A 20,395-nucleotide genomic window follows, 5' to 3' on the forward strand; every position below is an offset into this window, starting at 1 on the left:
TAGCCGATATGTAAATCCTATTCAAATTTCAAGTCAATCGGATGAAAATTTAGGATTTTAGAAATTTGAAAAAAGTGGTCGACCTTTTGACCCCAAAAATATTTAGGATTTTGTGAAGCCACAAACTCTACCATTTGGTAACGTTTCCTGAAGGTCAGTTTAAAATTGTGACCTGTTGGCAAGTATAAGTGAGCGGACAGACAAACACACAAACCAGAGTGAGCAACATACTTGATTAACATATTCGCGAAATAAAATATTAAAAAATTGCCAACAAAGGCAATTGCCGAATATACTTGAAAAATCCTCAATTTTGCCAGTAATAACTCTATTTTTCGTTATGGATCGCCCCGTATATATATACAGGGCATCAAAAAATATTTAGACTCATGAATGTTCCTCTCCACGGAAATCTTTAGTAAAAGGCGAAAGATTTATACGAATTGAAGAGAAACCAGAGTATGACTTATTCGGTGTATTCTCATTCTTTTATGTGCACATCACGGTTTGACATATATGGTGTTTCCGAAGTCATCCTAAATGATTGATTTTACATTATTCCCTCATTTAGGATATTGCATGCTATCATAATCCATCAGTACTTTCTGAATTTATGGAGAATTTATTCTTCATTTCACGACTATTTATACAAAATCAACACCTTCTCAGGATCTCCCCTCACGTTCAAATGAAGCAGCCAATCACAGCGCAAATTGTAATGACGTCATTTTGAGTTGCTCCGGCTCAATTTGAAGAAAATTCCGAATGTCAGTCATCTCACCAACACAGCACGATCCCAATATCATTCCATAATTTTAATGAAACATTTTGAGGTATTTCTTGAATCTCACTACTTCCAAAATTCCCCTGTTGTTTCCAACTTTTTACTCTGGGTAAGTTAATATATTTACCATGAACAAATCCCACGCGTTCCGTGAATTTCTCACGAACTCCCGAACTCCAAGTTCCAAAACAGGAACTCACGAACTCCAGGTTCTGCCAGCTTCAGCTTAAAACTTTTCAAATGCTGATTCCAATACATATTGCTACAGTTTGGAGGAGTCCCAGAGAGATCCTCACGTCGTCAAAGTTCGTTATTTCATAGTACTAGGGAGCCCGTTGGTCCATTGGACCAAATTTTCATTAGTCTTCACCTCCTTGTAGCACACCTGCCGACTGGACTCGGGGGTCTTTTGGGTCCTTAGAGTATTTTGAGTCTTCGGGGTCTTTTAGGTCCTCTGGGACTTTTAAACCTCAAAAACAATAGGCTTCATGCTTCTGGTTGGGGGAACCAATTCAGTCACACGATATGCAAACCCTGTTCAAATCTCAAGTAAATTGGACGGAAATTGACGATTTTATGAAACGTTGACCTCTTGACCTCAAAAACAATAAGCTTTTGACTAGCTCTACCAGGTGTTTAGGTTTCATGACGGACAATGGAATTACGACCTGCATAAGGTGGCCACAATGTCTTGTCACCTCTTGTAAAGATTGTGACATTGCCTTTTATCATATAAGCTGACAACACTTAATGGTTACACAAGTTATTACACATACATTTGCAGCACTCGTTAATTTCATTACACATTTTGCATTACACTATTTCACTGAGTAACTTTATTACACATTTTGCATTACACTATTACACTGTGTAACTTTATTACACATTTTGCAGCACGTGACTAAAGCCTCAAGTGTCCAGTGGATCCGTTTGTGCTCCATCATTGTCATTACAGCGAATAATTCTGCGCCATGTTCTGTGGGACATTTCCCGGAGTATATTGGAGTGGTCTGATTAAAAGGAAGTTTCACTGCTTGTTTAAGGTCATCAGTGGTTTGGTCGTGCTGCTGTGCATCAAGCTCTTTTATGAAGCTCCAAAGGCAACGTCACAACTTTTACAATAGGTGACAAGATATTGTAGTACCCTGTAGGCGATTGACAAGCAGATAGAACAGGACTCGATGGAGCGCATACCTCCACCAGACTGAAATGTTCACGTTTTCTATCCCATTAATACGCCATCAGTACCTGAGTAGGTGGATCTGATTGATATTAACTGGCAGATACTAAAACAAGAAGACGTTATGCAGAGCACGCAAAATCCACCCCCCCCACCCCCAAAAGGATGCCATTGCTCCAATAAATTGTCCATTTCATCCAAATTAAAATTGATGATATCGATCAAATCTCGGATTAATAGGATGAAAACTGACGATTTTAAAAATGAAAATTTATGATTTTAGAAGTTTCACCTTGAGTTGATCGTTTGACCTCAAAATCAATCGGCTTCTCAATTGTGACGACCTCTACGACTTGGTGAAGTTTCATGACGATCAGTTAAGAATTGCAACCTGTACAAACAGAATAGTTTGTGACAAACAAACAGAATAATAAAAAATCACTCATGGAGCGACACTTGGCAAAACAGAACAAAGTAGAATGGCACTCAGTAGAGCATCCTTTTAACCTCAAAAATAGTTGGTGGTTAAATTCATTTGGCTGATGTGAAAATCTTATTCAAATTTCAAATCAATCGGATGAAAATTGAGGATTTTAGAAATGTGAAAAAGTTGTTGACCTTTGGCCTATGTTGACCTTTTCACCTACGCTGATCTCAAAATAGTTAGTGGTTCAATTCAGTTAGCCGATGTGTAAATCCTATTCAAATTTCAAGTCAATCTGATTAAAATTGAGGATTTTAGATATTTGAAATTGTTGTTTACCTTTGGCCTAATTTGAGGTTTTGGCTTATGCTGATCTCAAAAATAGTTGGTGGTTGAATTCAGTTAACTGATATGAAAATCCCATTCAAATTCCAAGTCAATGGGATGAAAATTGAGGATTTTAGAAAAATTGAAATTGTTGCTGACCTTTTGGCCTATGTTGAGTTTGGCCTATGCTGATCTCAAAAATAGTGGGTGGTTGAATTCAGTTAGCCGATATGTAAATCCTCTTCAAATTTAAAGTCAATCGGATGAAAATTGAGGATTTTAGAAATTTGATATTGTTGTTGACCTTTGGCCTATGTTGACCTTTTGGCCGAAGCTGATCTCAAAAATAGTTGGTGGTTGAATTCAGTAAGCCGATATGTAAATCGTATTCAAATTTCAATTCAATCGGATGAAAATTGAGGATTTTATAAATTCGAAAAAAGTGGTTGACCTTTGGCCTATGCTGACCTTAAAAATAGTTGGTGGTTGAATTCAGTTTTCCGAGATGTAAATTCGATTCAAATTTCAAGTCAATCGGATGAAAATTGAGGATTTTATAAATTCGAAAAAAGTGGTTGACCTTTGGCCTATGCTGACCTTAAAAATAGTTGGTGGTTGAATTCAGTTTTCCGAGATGTAAATTCGATTCAAATTTCAAGTCAATCGGATGAAAATTGAGGATTTTAGAAATTCTAAAAAAGTGGTTGACCTTTTTTTTTTTCTTTTTTCTTTTTTTTTGTATACAAGATCGAGGCTCGTGAAAGAGCGAACATTAATCACACAGAAAGACAAACCGACACATAAAACATATAACATCGGGAGCGGTAGACAAGATGGGGAGAGAGGGGGAAGGACACAAACACAACATTTGAGAGCAGGGACCGAGAGACATGGAGACATCGAGAGATCTGAGAGAGGGCGAGGGCTTTGGGGGGGGGGGCATGGGAAGGGGGCGGTGGGAGAGGTATAAAACATATGGACACTGCCAGGACTTCCAGGAAAGAAGTTGGAATTTCAAACAAGGTGGATCTGGGGTGAATTAGCGGGGGTAGAAAAGATCAAGGTTTTGGATGGGGGAAGATAAGAGATGGTGGTGAACAGCTGTTTTAAAGACCTGGATGGAGGAGTGGGATTGAAGGGAGTGTGGGAGTTTGTTCCAGAGGCGGGAGAAAAGAGGAATGAAGGAGTGAAGGTGAGCAGAGAGTCGAGATTTTGGCAGTTTAACCATCAGAGGCTTGCTGGCAGATCTTGTGCGACCTGTAGGAATATTTGGGGGACAGAGCACAGAGAGAGCTGGGGGAGCAAGGCCGGAGAGGAGTCGGTAGAAGACAGAAAGACCACCTACCTGCCTGCGGTGAGTGAGTGAAAGGCCCTCAGAGATAGCTTCATCGCGGGAGATTCCAATGATTCTGAAAGCTTTGGTTTCAACAGCGTGAAGCCAAGCTAGGTGTGAGGCAGGAGCACCAGCCCATAGGGGAGAACAGTATTCCATTGAGCTGCGGATGAAAGCCTTGTATGTGGTGAGGAGCTCAGGTGTGCCTAGGAAGGACTTCGCACGACGGAGGATGCCCAGTCGGCGACTGGCTTTGCAGGCCAGCTTGGAAATGTGGTTTTCCCAAGAAAGATCATGGCAGATAGTGAGACCCAAAAGCTTGAGCGACAGAACTTCTTGGAGAGGATTGTTGAGAAAGTAGATGGGAGGGTTGTCCAGTCGATCTTTTCGGAGAGACATAGTAAGAGTGTGAGATTTGTCAGGATTGAAAGACATGTTCCACTTGTTTGACCAGTCTGTGATTTTGTCCAGGTCTTCAGAGAGTGAGGAGGCTGCAGACTGCCGATCTGAGGGAAGAGGAATGGAGCGGCAGAGAGTGGAGTCATCAGCAAAGAGATAGAGAGGATTTTCCAGAGAGTCGGAGAGATCATTGATAAAGACCAGAAAAAGCACAGGGCCCAGCACACTGCCTTGGGGAACTCCAGCCTGAACAGGAAGGGGAGATGAGAGAAATCCATTCAGGGCCACACGTTGACTACGACCAGAGAGGAAGTCCGCAAGCCATGCATGGAGATTTCCATGGATACCATAGGAGTAGAGTTTGGTGAGCAGAGCTGGGTGCCAGACCGTATCGAAGGCATGTGATATGTCGAGGGAGACAGCTCTAATTTCCTGTTTGGCATTGAGGACCTCCATCCATTGTTGAGACAGGAGAAGCAGCATGTCCAGAGTAGAGTGACCTGGTCTGAATCCAAATTGATGATCAGAGATCAAGCCATTGGAGAAGAGGAAAGATTTCATATCCGAAGCAATGATGGATTCCATGACTTTGCTGATAATTGGGAGCAGGCTGATTGGTCTGTCGTTAAAAGGATCTGTTTTTGCACCTTTTTTGTGTAAAGCGGTAATGTTTGCTGATTTCCAGGATGCTGGCAGATGACCTTGAGCAAAAGATAGGGTGAAAAGAACAGAGAGAGTGTGAGATAGAGTGGCAGAGCAGGATTTTAGGACCCGTGGGCTGATGCCGTCTGGTCCAGTTGCAGAATCAGAGTCGAGGTTAGACAAAAACTCCTCCACCTTGTCAGGAGAGAAGGACACAGAGTCCAGGACCAGTTGGGTTCGACTGGGAAAGGTGGGAACAGAGAGAGATGGGTTTGGGACTAAAGATTTTAAGGCAAACACAGAGTTGAGGCATTCGGCTTTGTCACGTGCGATGTCAACTGTGTGGCCATTTGAGGTAAGGGAGGGGATGAAACCAGAAACGGATTTGACCAGACGCCACCAGGATTTGGAGGAAGGAGACAGGTTTGAGAGTTCGTACGTGAGTGAGGAGAGATAGTGCTTCCTGGCACTCCTGAGGGTAGACACACACTTGTAGACCTTTGGCCTATGTTGACCTTTTGACCTCAAATACATATAGGATTTTGTCGGACCACGAACTCTACCATTTGGCGAAGTTTCGTGAGGATCGGTTTAAAATTGTGACCTGTAGGCAAGTATAAGTGAGCGGACAGACAAACATACAAACAAATGAAAAATCACTCATAGATCGATACTTGGCAAAACAGAACAAAGTGCAATGGCACTCAGTAGAGCATCCTTTTAGCCTCAAAAATAGTGGGTGGTTGAATTCAGTTGGCTGCTATGAAAATCCTATTGAAATTTCAAGTCAATCGAATGAAAATTGAGGCTTTTAGAAATTTGAAAAAGTGGTTCAACTTGGGCCTATGTTGACCTTTTGGCCTATGCTGATCTCAAAAACAGTTGTTGGTTGAATTCAGTTAACTGATGTGTATATCCCATTCAGATTTCAAGTGAATCGTATGAAAATTGAGGATTTTAGAAATTTGAAATTGTTGTTGACTTTTGGCCTATGTTGCTCTTTTGGCCTTCGCTGATCTCAAAAATAGTTGGTGGTTGAATTCATTAAGCCGATATGTAAATCCTATTCAAATTTCAAGTCAATCGGATGAAAATTGAGGATTTTAGAAATTTGAAAAAAGAGATTGACCTTTGGCCTATGTTGAACTTTTGGTCAAAGGTAATCTCAAAAATAGTTGGTGGTTGAATTCAGTTCGTCGATATGTACATCCTCTTCAAATTTCAAGTCAATCGGATGAAAATTGAGGATTTTAGAAATTTGAAATGGTTGTTGACCTTTGGCCTATGTTGACCTTTTGGCCGATGCTGATCTCAAAAATAGTTGGTGCTTGAATTCAATTCGCCGACATGTATATCCTATTCAAATTTCAAGTCAATTGGATGAAAATTGAGGATTTTAGAAATTTAAAATTGTTGTTGACCTTTGGCCTATGTTGACCTTTTGGCGTATGCTGATCTCAAAAATAGTTGGTGGTTGCATTCAATTAGCTGATATAAAAATCCTCTTCAAACTTGAAGTCAGTCGGATGTAAATTGAGGATTTTAGAAATTCAAAAAAGTGGTTGACCTTTGGCCTATGCTGTTCTCAAAAATAGTTGATGGTTGAATTCAGTTAACCGATATGTAAATCCAATTCAAATTTCAAGTCAATCGGATGTAAATTGAGGATTTTAGAAATTCAAAAAAGTGGTTGACCTTTGGCCTATGCTGATCTCAAAAATAGTTGGTGGTTGAATTCAGTTAGCCGATATGTAAATCCTATTCAAATTTCAAGTCAATCGGATGAAAATTTAGGATTTTAGAAATTTGAAAAAAGTGGTCGACCTTTTGACCCCAAAAATATTTAGGATTTTGTGAAGCCACAAACTCTACCATTTGGTAACGTTTCCTGAAGGTCAGTTTAAAATTGTGACCTGTTGGCAAGTATAAGTGAGCGGACAGACAAACACACAAACCAGAGTGAGCAACATACTTGATTAACATATTCGCGAAATAAAATATTAAAAAATTGCCAACAAAGGCAATTGCCGAATATACTTGAAAAATCCTCAATTTTGCCAGTAATAACTCTATTTTTCGTTATGGATCGCCCCGTATATATATACAGGGCATCAAAAAATATTTAGACTCATGAATGTTCCTCTCCACGGAAATCTTTAGTAAAAGGCGAAAGATTTATACGAATTGAAGAGAAACCAGAGTATGACTTATTCGGTGTATTCTCATTCTTTTATGTGCACATCACGGTTTGACATATATGGTGTTTCCGAAGTCATCCTAAATGATTGATTTTACATTATTCCCTCATTTAGGATATTGCATGCTATCATAATCCATCAGTACTTTCTGAATTTATGGAGAATTTATTCTTCATTTCACGACTATTTATACAAAATCAACACCTTCTCAGGATCTCCCCTCACGTTCAAATGAAGCAGCCAATCACAGCGCAAATTGTAATGACGTCATTTTGAGTTGCTCCGGCTCAATTTGAAGAAAATTCCGAATGTCAGTCATCTCACCAACACAGCACGATCCCAATATCATTCCATAATTTTAATGAAACATTTTGAGGTATTTCTTGAATCTCACTACTTCCAAAATTCCCCTGTTGTTTCCAACTTTTTACTCTGGGTAAGTTAATATATTTACCATGAACAAATCCCACGCGTTCCGTGAATTTCTCACGAACTCCCGAACTCCAAGTTCCAAAACAGGAACTCACGAACTCCAGGTTCTGCCAGCTTCAGCTTAAAACTTTTCAAATGCTGATTCCAATACATATTGCTACAGTTTGGAGGAGTCCCAGAGAGATCCTCACGTCGTCAAAGTTCGTTATTTCATAGTACTAGGGAGCCCGTTGGTCCATTGGACCAAATTTTCATTAGTCTTCACCTCCTTGTAGCACACCTGCCGACTGGACTCGGGGGTCTTTTGGGTCCTTAGAGTATTTTGAGTCTTCGGGGTCTTTTAGGTCCTCTGGGACTTTTGGGTCATCTGGGCCTTTTAGACCTCAAAAACAATAGGCTTCTAGATTTTGGTTGGGTGAACCAATTCAGTCACACGATATGCAAACCCTGTTCAAATCTCAAGTCAATTGGACGGAAATTGACGATTTTATGAAACGTTGACCTCTTGACCTCAAAAACAATAAGCTTTTGACTAGCTCTACCAGGTGTTTAGGTTTCATGACGGACAATGGAATTACGACCTGCATAGGGTGGCCACAATGTCTTGTCACCTCTTGTAAAGATTGTGACATTGCCTTTTATCATATAAGCTGACAACACTGAATGGTTACACAAGTTATACCACATACATTTGCAGCACTCATTAATTTTATTACACATTTTGCATTACACTATTTCACTGAGTAACTTTATTACACATTTTGCAGCACGTGACTAAAGCCTCATGTGTCCAGTGGATCCGTTTGTGCTCCCTCATTGTCATTACAGCGAAGAATTGTGCGCCATGTTCTGTGGGACATTTCCCGGAGTGTATTGGAGTAGTCTGATTAAAAGGAGGTTTCACTGCTTGTTTAAGGTCATCAGTGGTTTGGTCGTGCTGCTGTGCATCAAGCTCTTTTATGAAGCTCCAAAGGCAACGTCACAACTTTTACAATAGGTGACAAGATATTGTAGTACCCTGTAGGCGATTGACAAGCAGATAGAACAGGACTCGATGGAGCGCATACCTCCACTAGACAGGATGTTTACGTTTTAAATCCCATTAATACGCCATCAGTACCTGAGTAGGTGGATCTGATTGATACTATCTGGCAGATACTAAAACAAGAAGACGTCATGCAGAGCACGCAAAATCCACCCCCCCCCCCCCCCCCCCCAAAAGGATGCCATTGCTCCAATAAATTGTCCATTTCATCCAGATTAAAATTGATGATATCGATCAAATCTCGGGTTAATAGGATGAAAAGTGACGATTTTTAAAATAAAAATTCATGATTTTAGAAGTTTCACCTTGAGTTGACCTTTTGACCTCAAAATCAATCGGCTTCTCAATTGTGACGACCTCTACAACTTGGTGAAGTTTCATGACGATCGGTTAAGAATTGCAACCTGTACAAACAGAATAGTGGTGACAAACAAACTGAATAATAAAAAATCACTCATAGAGCGACACTTGGCAAAACAGAACAAAGTAGAATGGCACTCAGTAGAGCATCCTTTTAACCTCAAAAATAGTTGGTGGTTGAATTCAGTTGGCTGATGTGAAAATCTTATTCAAATTTCAAATCAATCGGATGAAAATTGAGGATTTTAGAAATTTAAGATTGTGGTTGACCTTTGGCCTATGTTGACCTTTTGGCCTATGCTGATCTCAAAAATAGTTGGTGGTTGCATTCAATTAGCTGATTTTAAAATCCTATTCAAACTTCAAGTCAGTCGGATGTAAACTGAGGATTTTAGAAATTCAAAAAAGTGGTTGACCTTTTCACCCCAAAAATATATAGGATTTTGTCAGGCCACGAACTGTCAGGCCACAAAACAAACTTGGTAACGTTTCTTGAAGGTCTGTTTAAAATTGTGTCCTGTTGGCAAGTATAAGTGAGCGGACAGACAAATACACAAACCAGAGTGAGCAACATACTTTATCAACATCTTCGCAAAAAAAATATAAAAAAACTGCCAATTAACAAAGGCAATTGCCGAATATACATGAAAAATCTTCGATTTTGCCCGTAATAACTCTTTTTTTCGTTATAGATCGCCCCGTATATAAATACAGGGCATCAAAAAATATTTACACTCATGAATGTTCCTCTCCACGGAAATCTTTAGTAAAAGGCGAAAGATTTATACGAATTGAAGAGAAACCAGAGTATGACTTATTTGGTATATTCTCATTCTTTTATGTGCACATCACGGTTTGACATATATGGTGTTTCCGAAGTCATCCTAAATGATTGATTTTACATTATTCCCTCATTTAGGATATTGCATGCTATCATAATCCATCAGTACTTTCTGAATTTATGGAGAATTTATTCTTCATTTCACGACTATTTATACAAAATCAACACCTTCTCAGGATCTCCCCTCACGTTCAAATGAAGCAGCCAATCACAGCGCAAATTGTAATGACGTTATTTCGAGTTGCTCCGGCTCAATTTGAAGAAAATTCCGAATGTCAGTCATCTCACCAACACAGCACGATCCCAATATCATTCCATAATTTTAATGAAACATTTTGAGGTATTTCTTGAATCTCACTACTTCCAAAATTCCCCTGTTGTTTCCAATTTTTTAGTCTGAGTAAGTTAATATATTTAGCATTATCAAATCCCACGCGTTCCGTGAATTTCTCACGAACTCCCGAACTCCAAGTTCCAATGCAGGAACTCACGAACTCCAGGTTCTACCAACTTCAGCTTAAAACTTTTCAAATGCTGATTCCAATACATATTGCTACAGTTTTGAGGAGTCCCAGAGAGATCCTCACGTAGTCAAAGTTCGTTATTTCATAGTACTAGGGAGCCCGTTGGTCCATTGGACCAAATTTTCATTGGTCTTCATCTCCTTGTCGTATACCTGCCGACTGGACTCGGGGGTCTTTTGGGTCCTTAGAGTATTTTGAGTCTTCGGGGTCTTTTAGGTCCTCTGGGACTTTTAAACCTCAAAAACAATAGGCTTCATGCTTCTGGTTGGGGGAACCAATTCAGTCACACGATATGCAAACCCTGTTCAAATCTCAAGTAAATTGGACGGAAATTGACGATTTTATGAAACGTTGACCTCTTGACCTCAAAAACAATAAGCTTTTGACTAGCTCTACCAGGTGTTTAGGTTTCATGACGGACAATGGAATTACGACCTGCATAAGGTGGCCACAATGTCTTGTCACCTCTTGTAAAGATTGTGACATTGCCTTTTATCATATAAGCTGACAACACTTAATGGTTACACAAGTTATTACACATACATTTGCAGCACTCGTTAATTTCATTACACATTTTGCATTACACTATTTCACTGAGTAACTTTATTACACATTTTGCATTACACTATTACACTGTGTAACTTTATTACACATTTTGCAGCACGTGACTAAAGCCTCAAGTGTCCAGTGGATCCGTTTGTGCTCCATCATTGTCATTACAGCGAATAATTCTGCGCCATGTTCTGTGGGACATTTCCCGGAGTATATTGGAGTGGTCTGATTAAAAGGAAGTTTCACTGCTTGTTTAAGGTCATCAGTGGTTTGGTCGTGCTGCTGTGCATCAAGCTCTTTTATGAAGCTCCAAAGGCAACGTCACAACTTTTACAATAGGTGACAAGATATTGTAGTACCCTGTAGGCGATTGACAAGCAGATAGAACAGGACTCGATGGAGCGCATACCTCCACCAGACTGAAATGTTCACGTTTTCTATCCCATTAATACGCCATCAGTACCTGAGTAGGTGGATCTGATTGATATTAACTGGCAGATACTAAAACAAGAAGACGTTATGCAGAGCACGCAAAATCCACCCCCCCACCCCCAAAAGGATGCCATTGCTCCAATAAATTGTCCATTTCATCCAAATTAAAATTGATGATATCGATCAAATCTCGGATTAATAGGATGAAAACTGACGATTTTAAAAATGAAAATTTATGATTTTAGAAGTTTCACCTTGAGTTGATCGTTTGACCTCAAAATCAATCGGCTTCTCAATTGTGACGACCTCTACGACTTGGTGAAGTTTCATGACGATCAGTTAAGAATTGCAACCTGTACAAACAGAATAGTTTGTGACAAACAAACAGAATAATAAAAAATCACTCATGGAGCGACACTTGGCAAAACAGAACAAAGTAGAATGGCACTCAGTAGAGCATCCTTTTAACCTCAAAAATAGTTGGTGGTTAAATTCATTTGGCTGATGTGAAAATCTTATTCAAATTTCAAATCAATCGGATGAAAATTGAGGATTTTAGAAATGTGAAAAAGTTGTTGACCTTTGGCCTATGTTGACCTTTTCACCTACGCTGATCTCAAAATAGTTAGTGGTTCAATTCAGTTAGCCGATGTGTAAATCCTATTCAAATTTCAAGTCAATCTGATTAAAATTGAGGATTTTAGATATTTGAAATTGTTGTTTACCTTTGGCCTAATTTGAGCTTTTGGCTTATGCTGATCTCAAAAATAGTTGGTGGTTGAATTCAGTTAACTGATATGAAAATCCCATTCAAATTCCAAGTCAATGGGATGAAAATTGAGGATTTTAGAAAAATTGAAATTGTTGCTGACCTTTTGGCCTATGTTGAGTTTGGCCTATGCTGATCTCAAAAATAGTGGGTGGTTGAATTCAGTTAGCCGATATGTAAATCCTCTTCAAATTTAAAGTCAATCGGATGAAAATTGAGGATTTTAGAAATTTGATATTGTTGTTGACCTTTGGCCTATGTTGACCTTTTGGCCGAAGCTGATCTCAAAAATAGTTGGTGGTTGAATTCAGTAAGCCGATATGTAAATCGTATTCAAATTTCAATTCAATCGGATGAAAATTGAGGATTTTATAAATTCGAAAAAAGTGGTTGACCTTTGGCCTATGCTGACCTTAAAAATAGTTGGTGGTTGAATTCAGTTTTCCGAGATGTAAATTCGATTCAAATTTCAAGTCAATCGGATGAAAATTGAGGATTTTATAAATTCGAAAAAAGTGGTTGACCTTTGGCCTATGCTGACCTTAAAAATAGTTGGTGGTTGAATTCAGTTTTCCGAGATGTAAATTCGATTCAAATTTCAAGTCAATCGGATGAAAATTGAGGATTTTAGAAATTCTAAAAAAGTGGTTGACCTTTTTTTTTTTCTTTTTTCTTTTTTTTTGTATACAAGATCGAGGCTCGTGAAAGAGCGAACATTAATCACACAGAAAGACAAACCGACACATAAAACATATAACATCGGGAGCGGTAGACAAGATGGGGAGAGAGGGGGAAGGACACAAACACAACATTTGAGAGCAGGGACCGAGAGACATGGAGACATCGAGAGATCTGAGAGAGGGCGAGGGCTTTGGGGGGGGGGGCATGGGAAGGGGGCGGTGGGAGAGGTATAAAACATATGGACACTGCCAGGACTTCCAGGAAAGAAGTTGGAATTTCAAACAAGGTGGATCTGGGGTGAATTAGCGGGGGTAGAAAAGATCAAGGTTTTGGATGGGGGAAGATAAGAGATGGTGGTGAACAGCTGTTTTAAAGACCTGGATGGAGGAGTGGGATTGAAGGGAGTGTGGGAGTTTGTTCCAGAGGCGGGAGAAAAGAGGAATGAAGGAGTGAAGGTGAGCAGAGAGTCGAGATTTTGGCAGTTTAACCATCAGAGGCTTGCTGGCAGATCTTGTGCGACCTGTAGGAATATTTGGGGGACAGAGCACAGAGAGAGCTGGGGGAGCAAGGCCGGAGAGGAGTCGGTAGAAGACAGAAAGACCACCTACCTGCCTGCGGTGAGTGAGTGAAAGGCCCTCAGAGATAGCTTCATCGCGGGAGATTCCAATGATTCTGAAAGCTTTGGTTTCAACAGCGTGAAGCCAAGCTAGGTGTGAGGCAGGAGCACCAGCCCATAGGGGAGAACAGTATTCCATTGAGCTGCGGATGAAAGCCTTGTATGTGGTGAGGAGCTCAGGTGTGCCTAGGAAGGACTTCGCACGACGGAGGATGCCCAGTCGGCGACTGGCTTTGCAGGCCAGCTTGGAAATGTGGTTTTCCCAAGAAAGATCATGGCAGATAGTGAGACCCAAAAGCTTGAGCGACAGAACTTCTTGGAGAGGATTGTTGAGAAAGTAGATGGGAGGGTTGTCCAGTCGATCTTTTCGGAGAGACATAGTAAGAGTGTGAGATTTGTCAGGATTGAAAGACATGTTCCACTTGTTTGACCAGTCTGTGATTTTGTCCAGGTCTTCAGAGAGTGAGGAGGCTGCAGACTGCCGATCTGAGGGAAGAGGAATGGAGCGGCAGAGAGTGGAGTCATCAGCAAAGAGATAGAGAGGATTTTCCAGAGAGTCGGAGAGATCATTGATAAAGACCAGAAAAAGCACAGGGCCCAGCACACTGCCTTGGGGAACTCCAGCCTGAACAGGAAGGGGAGATGAGAGAAATCCATTCAGGGCCACACGTTGACTACGACCAGAGAGGAAGTCCGCAAGCCATGCATGGAGATTTCCATGGATACCATAGGAGTAGAGTTTGGTGAGCAGAGCTGGGTGCCAGACCGTATCGAAGGCATGTGATATGTCGAGGGAGACAGCTCTAATTTCCTGTTTGGCATTGAGGACCTCCATCCATTGTTGAGACAGGAGAAGCAGCATGTCCAGAGTAGAGTGACCTGGTCTGAATCCAAATTGATGATCAGAGATCAAGCCATTGGAGAAGAGGAAAGATTTCATATCCGAAGCAATGATGGATTCCATGACTTTGCTGATAATTGGGAGCAGGCTGATTGGTCTGTCGTTAAAAGGATCTGTTTTTGCACCTTTTTTGTGTAAAGCGGTAATGTTTGCTGATTTCCAGGATGCTGGCAGATGACCTTGAGCAAAAGATAGGGTGAAAAGAACAGAGAGAGTGTGAGATAGAGTGGCAGAGCAGGATTTTAGGACCCGTGGGCTGATGCCGTCTGGTCCAGTTGCAGAATCAGAGTCGAGGTTAGACAAAAACTCCTCCACCTTGTCAGGAGAGAAGGACACAGAGTCCAGGACCAGTTGGGTTCGACTGGGAAAGGTGGGAACAGAGAGAGATGGGTTTGGGACTAAAGATTTTAAGGCAAACACAGAGTTGAGGCATTCGGCTTTGTCACGTGCGATGTCAACTGTGTGGCCATTTGAGGTAAGGGAGGGGATGAAACCAGAAACGGATTTGACCAGACGCCACCAGGATTTGGAGGAAGGAGACAGGTTTGAGAGTTCGTACGTGAGTGAGGAGAGATAGTGCTTCCTGGCACTCCTGAGGGTAGACACACACTTGTAGACCTTTGGCCTATGTTGACCTTTTGACCTCAAATACATATAGGATTTTGTCGGACCACGAACTCTACCATTTGGCGAAGTTTCGTGAGGATCGGTTTAAAATTGTGACCTGTAGGCAAGTATAAGTGAGCGGACAGACAAACATACAAACAAATGAAAAATCACTCATAGATCGATACTTGGCAAAACAGAACAAAGTGCAATGGCACTCAGTAGAGCATCCTTTTAGCCTCAAAAATAGTGGGTGGTTGAATTCAGTTGGCTGCTATGAAAATCCTATTGAAATTTCAAGTCAATCGGATGAAAATTGAGGCTTTTAGAAATTTGAAAAAGTGGTTCAACTTGGGCCTATGTTGACCTTTTGGCCTATGCTGATCTCAAAAACAGTTGTTGGTTGAATTCAGTTAACTGATGTGTATATCCCATTCAGATTTCAAGTGAATCGTATGAAAATTGAGGATTTTAGAAATTTGAAATTGTTGTTGACTTTTGGCCTATGTTGCTCTTTTGGCCTTCGCTGATCTCAAAAATAGTTGGTGGTTGAATTCATTAAGCCGATATGTAAATCCTATTCAAATTTCAAGTCAATCGGATGAAAATTGAGGATTTTAGAAATTTGAAAAAAGAGATTGACCTTTGGCCTATGTTGAACTTTTGGTCAAAGGTAATCTCAAAAATAGTTGGTGGTTGAATTCAGTTCGTCGATATGTACATCCTCTTCAAATTTCAAGTCAATCGGATGAAAATTGAGGATTTTAGAAATTTGAAATGGTTGTTGACCTTTGGCCTATGTTGACCTTTTGGCCGATGCTGATCTCAAAAATAGTTGGTGCTTGAATTCAATTCGCCGACATGTATATCCTATTCAAATTTCAAGTCAATTGGATGAAAATTGAGGATTTTAGAAATTTAAAATTGTTGTTGACCTTTGGCCTATGTTGACCTTTTGGCGTATGCTGATCTCAAAAATAGTTGGTGGTTGCATTCAATTAGCTGATATAAAAATCCTCTTCAAACTTGAAGTCAGTCGGATGTAAATTGAGGATTTTAGAAATTCAAAAAAGTGGTTGACCTTTGGCCTATGCTGTTCTCAAAAATAGTTGATGGTTGAATTCAGTTAACCGATATGTAAATCCAATTCAAATTTCAAGTCAATCGGATGTAAATTGAGGATTTTAGAAATTCAAAAAAGTGGTTGACCTTTGGCCTATGCTGATCTCAAAAATAGTTGGTGGTTGAATTCAGTTAGCCGATATGTAAATCCTATTCAAATTTCAAGTCAATCGGATGAAAATTTAGGATTTTAGAAATTTGAAAAAAGTGGTCGACCTTTTGACCCCAAAAATATTTAGGATTTTGTGAAGCCACAAACTCTACCATTTGGTAACGTTTCCTGAAGGTCAGTTTAAAATTGTGACCTGTTGGCAAGTATAAGTGAGCGGACAGACAAACACACAAACCAGAGTGAGCAACATACTTGATTAACATATTCGCGAAATAAAATATTAAAAAATTGCCAACAAAGGCAATTGCCGAATATACTTGAAAAATCCTCAATTTTGCCAGTAATAACTCTATTTTTCGTTATGGATCGCCCCGTATATATATACAGGGCATCAAAAAATATTTAGACTCATGAATGTTCCTCTCCACGGAAATCTTTAGTAAAAGGCGAAAGATTTATACGAATTGAAGAGAAACCAGAGTATGACTTATTCGGTGTATTCTCATTCTTTTATGTGCACATCACGGTTTGACATATATGGTGTTTCCGAAGTCATCCTAAATGATTGATTTTACATTATTCCCTCATTTAGGATATTGCATGCTATCATAATCCATCAGTACTTTCTGAATTTATGGAGAATTTATTCTTCATTTCACGACTATTTATACAAAATCAACACCTTCTCAGGATCTCCCCTCACGTTCAAATGAAGCAGCCAATCACAGCGCAAATTGTAATGACGTCATTTTGAGTTGCTCCGGCTCAATTTGAAGAAAATTCCGAATGTCAGTCATCTCACCAACACAGCACGATCCCAATATCATTCCATAATTTTAATGAAACATTTTGAGGTATTTCTTGAATCTCACTACTTCCAAAATTCCCCTGTTGTTTCCAACTTTTTACTCTGGGTAAGTTAATATATTTACCATGAACAAATCCCACGCGTTCCGTGAATTTCTCACGAACTCCCGAACTCCAAGTTCCAAAACAGGAACTCACGAACTCCAGGTTCTGCCAGCTTCAGCTTAAAACTTTTCAAATGCTGATTCCAATACATATTGCTACAGTTTGGAGGAGTCCCAGAGAGATCCTCACGTCGTCAAAGTTCGTTATTTCATAGTACTAGGGAGCCCGTTGGTCCATTGGACCAAATTTTCATTAGTCTTCACCTCCTTGTAGCACACCTGCCGACTGGACTCGGGGGTCTTTTGGGTCCTTAGAGTATTTTGAGTCTTCGGGGTCTTTTAGGTCCTCTGGGACTTTTGGGTCATCTGGGCCTTTTAGACCTCAAAAACAATAGGCTTCTAGATTTTGGTTGGGTGAACCAATTCAGTCACACGATATGCAAACCCTGTTCAAATCTCAAGTCAATTGGACGGAAATTGACGATTTTATGAAACGTTGACCTCTTGACCTCAAAAACAATAAGCTTTTGACTAGCTCTACCAGGTGTTTAGGTTTCATGACGGACAATGGAATTACGACCTGCATAGGGTGGCCACAATGTCTTGTCACCTCTTGTAAAGATTGTGACATTGCCTTTTATCATATAAGCTGACAACACTGAATGGTTACACAAGTTATACCACATACATTTGCAGCACTCATTAATTTTATTACACATTTTGCATTACACTATTTCACTGAGTAACTTTATTACACATTTTGCAGCACGTGACTAAAGCCTCATGTGTCCAGTGGATCCGTTTGTGCTCCCTCATTGTCATTACAGCGAAGAATTGTGCGCCATGTTCTGTGGGACATTTCCCGGAGTGTATTGGAGTAGTCTGATTAAAAGGAGGTTTCACTGCTTGTTTAAGGTCATCAGTGGTTTGGTCGTGCTGCTGTGCATCAAGCTCTTTTATGAAGCTCCAAAGGCAACGTCACAACTTTTACAATAGGTGACAAGATATTGTAGTACCCTGTAGGCGATTGACAAGCAGATAGAACAGGACTCGATGGAGCGCATACCTCCACTAGACAGGATGTTTACGTTTTAAATCCCATTAATACGCCATCAGTACCTGAGTAGGTGGATCTGATTGATACTATCTGGCAGATACTAAAACAAGAAGACGTCATGCAGAGCACGCAAAATCCACCCCCCCCCCCCCCCCCCCCAAAAGGATGCCATTGCTCCAATAAATTGTCCATTTCATCCAGATTAAAATTGATGATATCGATCAAATCTCGGGTTAATAGGATGAAAAGTGACGATTTTTAAAATAAAAATTCATGATTTTAGAAGTTTCACCTTGAGTTGACCTTTTGACCTCAAAATCAATCGGCTTCTCAATTGTGACGACCTCTACAACTTGGTGAAGTTTCATGACGATCGGTTAAGAATTGCAACCTGTACAAACAGAATAGTGGTGACAAACAAACTGAATAATAAAAAATCACTCATAGAGCGACACTTGGCAAAACAGAACAAAGTAGAATGGCACTCAGTAGAGCATCCTTTTAACCTCAAAAATAGTTGGTGGTTGAATTCAGTTGGCTGATGTGAAAATCTTATTCAAATTTCAAATCAATCGGATGAAAATTGAGGATTTTAGAAATTTAAGATTGTGGTTGACCTTTGGCCTATGTTGACCTTTTGGCCTATGCTGATCTCAAAAATAGTTGGTGGTTGCATTCAATTAGCTGATTTTAAAATCCTATTCAAACTTCAAGTCAGTCGGATGTAAACTGAGGATTTTAGAAATTCAAAAAAGTGGTTGACCTTTTCACCCCAAAAATATATAGGATTTTGTCAGGCCACGAACTGTCAGGCCACAAAACAAACTTGGTAACGTTTCTTGAAGGTCTGTTTAAAATTGTGTCCTGTTGGCAAGTATAAGTGAGCGGACAGACAAATACACAAACCAGAGTGAGCAACATACTTTATCAACATCTTCGCAAAAAAAATATAAAAAAACTGCCAATTAACAAAGGCAATTGCCGAATATACATGAAAAATCTTCGATTTTGCCCGTAATAACTCTTTTTTTCGTTATAGATCGCCCCGTATATAAATACAGGGCATCAAAAAATATTTACACTCATGAATGTTCCTCTCCACGGAAATCTTTAGTAAAAGGCGAAAGATTTATACGAATTGAAGAGAAACCAGAGTATGACTTATTTGGTATATTCTCATTCTTTTATGTGCACATCACGGTTTGACATATATGGTGTTTCCGAAGTCATCCTAAATGATTGATTTTACATTATTCCCTCATTTAGGATATTGCATGCTATCATAATCCATCAGTACTTTCTGAATTTATGGAGAATTTATTCTTCATTTCACGACTATTTATACAAAATCAACACCTTCTCAGGATCTCCCCTCACGTTCAAATGAAGCAGCCAATCACAGCGCAAATTGTAATGACGTTATTTCGAGTTGCTCCGGCTCAATTTGAAGAAAATTCCGAATGTCAGTCATCTCACCAACACAGCACGATCCCAATATCATTCCATAATTTTAATGAAACATTTTGAGGTATTTCTTGAATCTCACTACTTCCAAAATTCCCCTGTTGTTTCCAATTTTTTAGTCTGAGTAAGTTAATATATTTAGCATTATCAAATCCCACGCGTTCCGTGAATTTCTCACGAACTCCCGAACTCCAAGTTCCAATGCAGGAACTCACGAACTCCAGGTTCTACCAACTTCAGCTTAAAACTTTTCAAATGCTGATTCCAATACATATTGCTACAGTTTTGAGGAGTCCCAGAGAGATCCTCACGTAGTCAAAGTTCGTTATTTCATAGTACTAGGGAGCCCGTTGGTCCATTGGACCAAATTTTCATTGGTCTTCATCTCCTTGTCGTATACCTGCCGACTGGACTCGGGGGTCTTTTGGGTCCTTAGAGTATTTTGAGTCTTCGGGGTCTTTTAGGTCCTCTGGGACTTTTAAACCTCAAAAACAATAGGCTTCATGCTTCTGGTTGGGGGAACCAATTCAGTCACACGATATGCAAACCCTGTTCAAATCTCAAGTAAATTGGACGGAAATTGACGATTTTATGAAACGTTGACCTCTTGACCTCAAAAACAATAAGCTTTTGACTAGCTCTACCAGGTGTTTAGGTTTCATGACGGACAATGGAATTACGAC

At 39.9% G+C, this 20,395-nt stretch overlaps 5 non-coding genes across 5 annotated transcripts; all 5 read right to left on the reverse strand.

Annotated features, from left to right (window-relative positions):
• Positions 1-347: 347 nt before the first annotated feature.
• On the reverse strand, positions 348-463 carry LOC144892762 (U5 spliceosomal RNA). Its single transcript, XR_013623929.1, has one exon. It is a non-coding gene; the product is annotated as a U5 spliceosomal RNA (small nuclear RNA).
• A 6,714-nt stretch (positions 464-7,177) lies between these two features.
• LOC137430417 (U5 spliceosomal RNA) lies at positions 7,178-7,293 on the reverse strand. The gene has a single exon (XR_010985059.2). It is a non-coding gene; the product is annotated as a U5 spliceosomal RNA (small nuclear RNA).
• Positions 7,294-9,819: 2,526 nt separating this feature from the next.
• LOC144892766 (U5 spliceosomal RNA) lies at positions 9,820-9,935 on the reverse strand. Its single transcript, XR_013623933.1, has one exon. It is a non-coding gene; the product is annotated as a U5 spliceosomal RNA (small nuclear RNA).
• Positions 9,936-16,648: 6,713 nt separating this feature from the next.
• On the reverse strand, positions 16,649-16,764 carry LOC144892763 (U5 spliceosomal RNA). Its single transcript, XR_013623930.1, has one exon. It is a non-coding gene; the product is annotated as a U5 spliceosomal RNA (small nuclear RNA).
• Positions 16,765-19,290: 2,526 nt separating this feature from the next.
• LOC144892767 (U5 spliceosomal RNA) lies at positions 19,291-19,406 on the reverse strand. The gene has a single exon (XR_013623934.1). It is a non-coding gene; the product is annotated as a U5 spliceosomal RNA (small nuclear RNA).
• Between the last annotated feature and the right edge of the window lie 989 nt (positions 19,407-20,395).

This window comes from Myxine glutinosa, chromosome 6 (assembly GCF_964187855.1).
Source record: "Myxine glutinosa chromosome 6, kmMyxGlut1.1, whole genome shotgun sequence".
NCBI lineage: Eukaryota > Metazoa > Chordata > Myxini > Myxiniformes > Myxinidae > Myxine > Myxine glutinosa.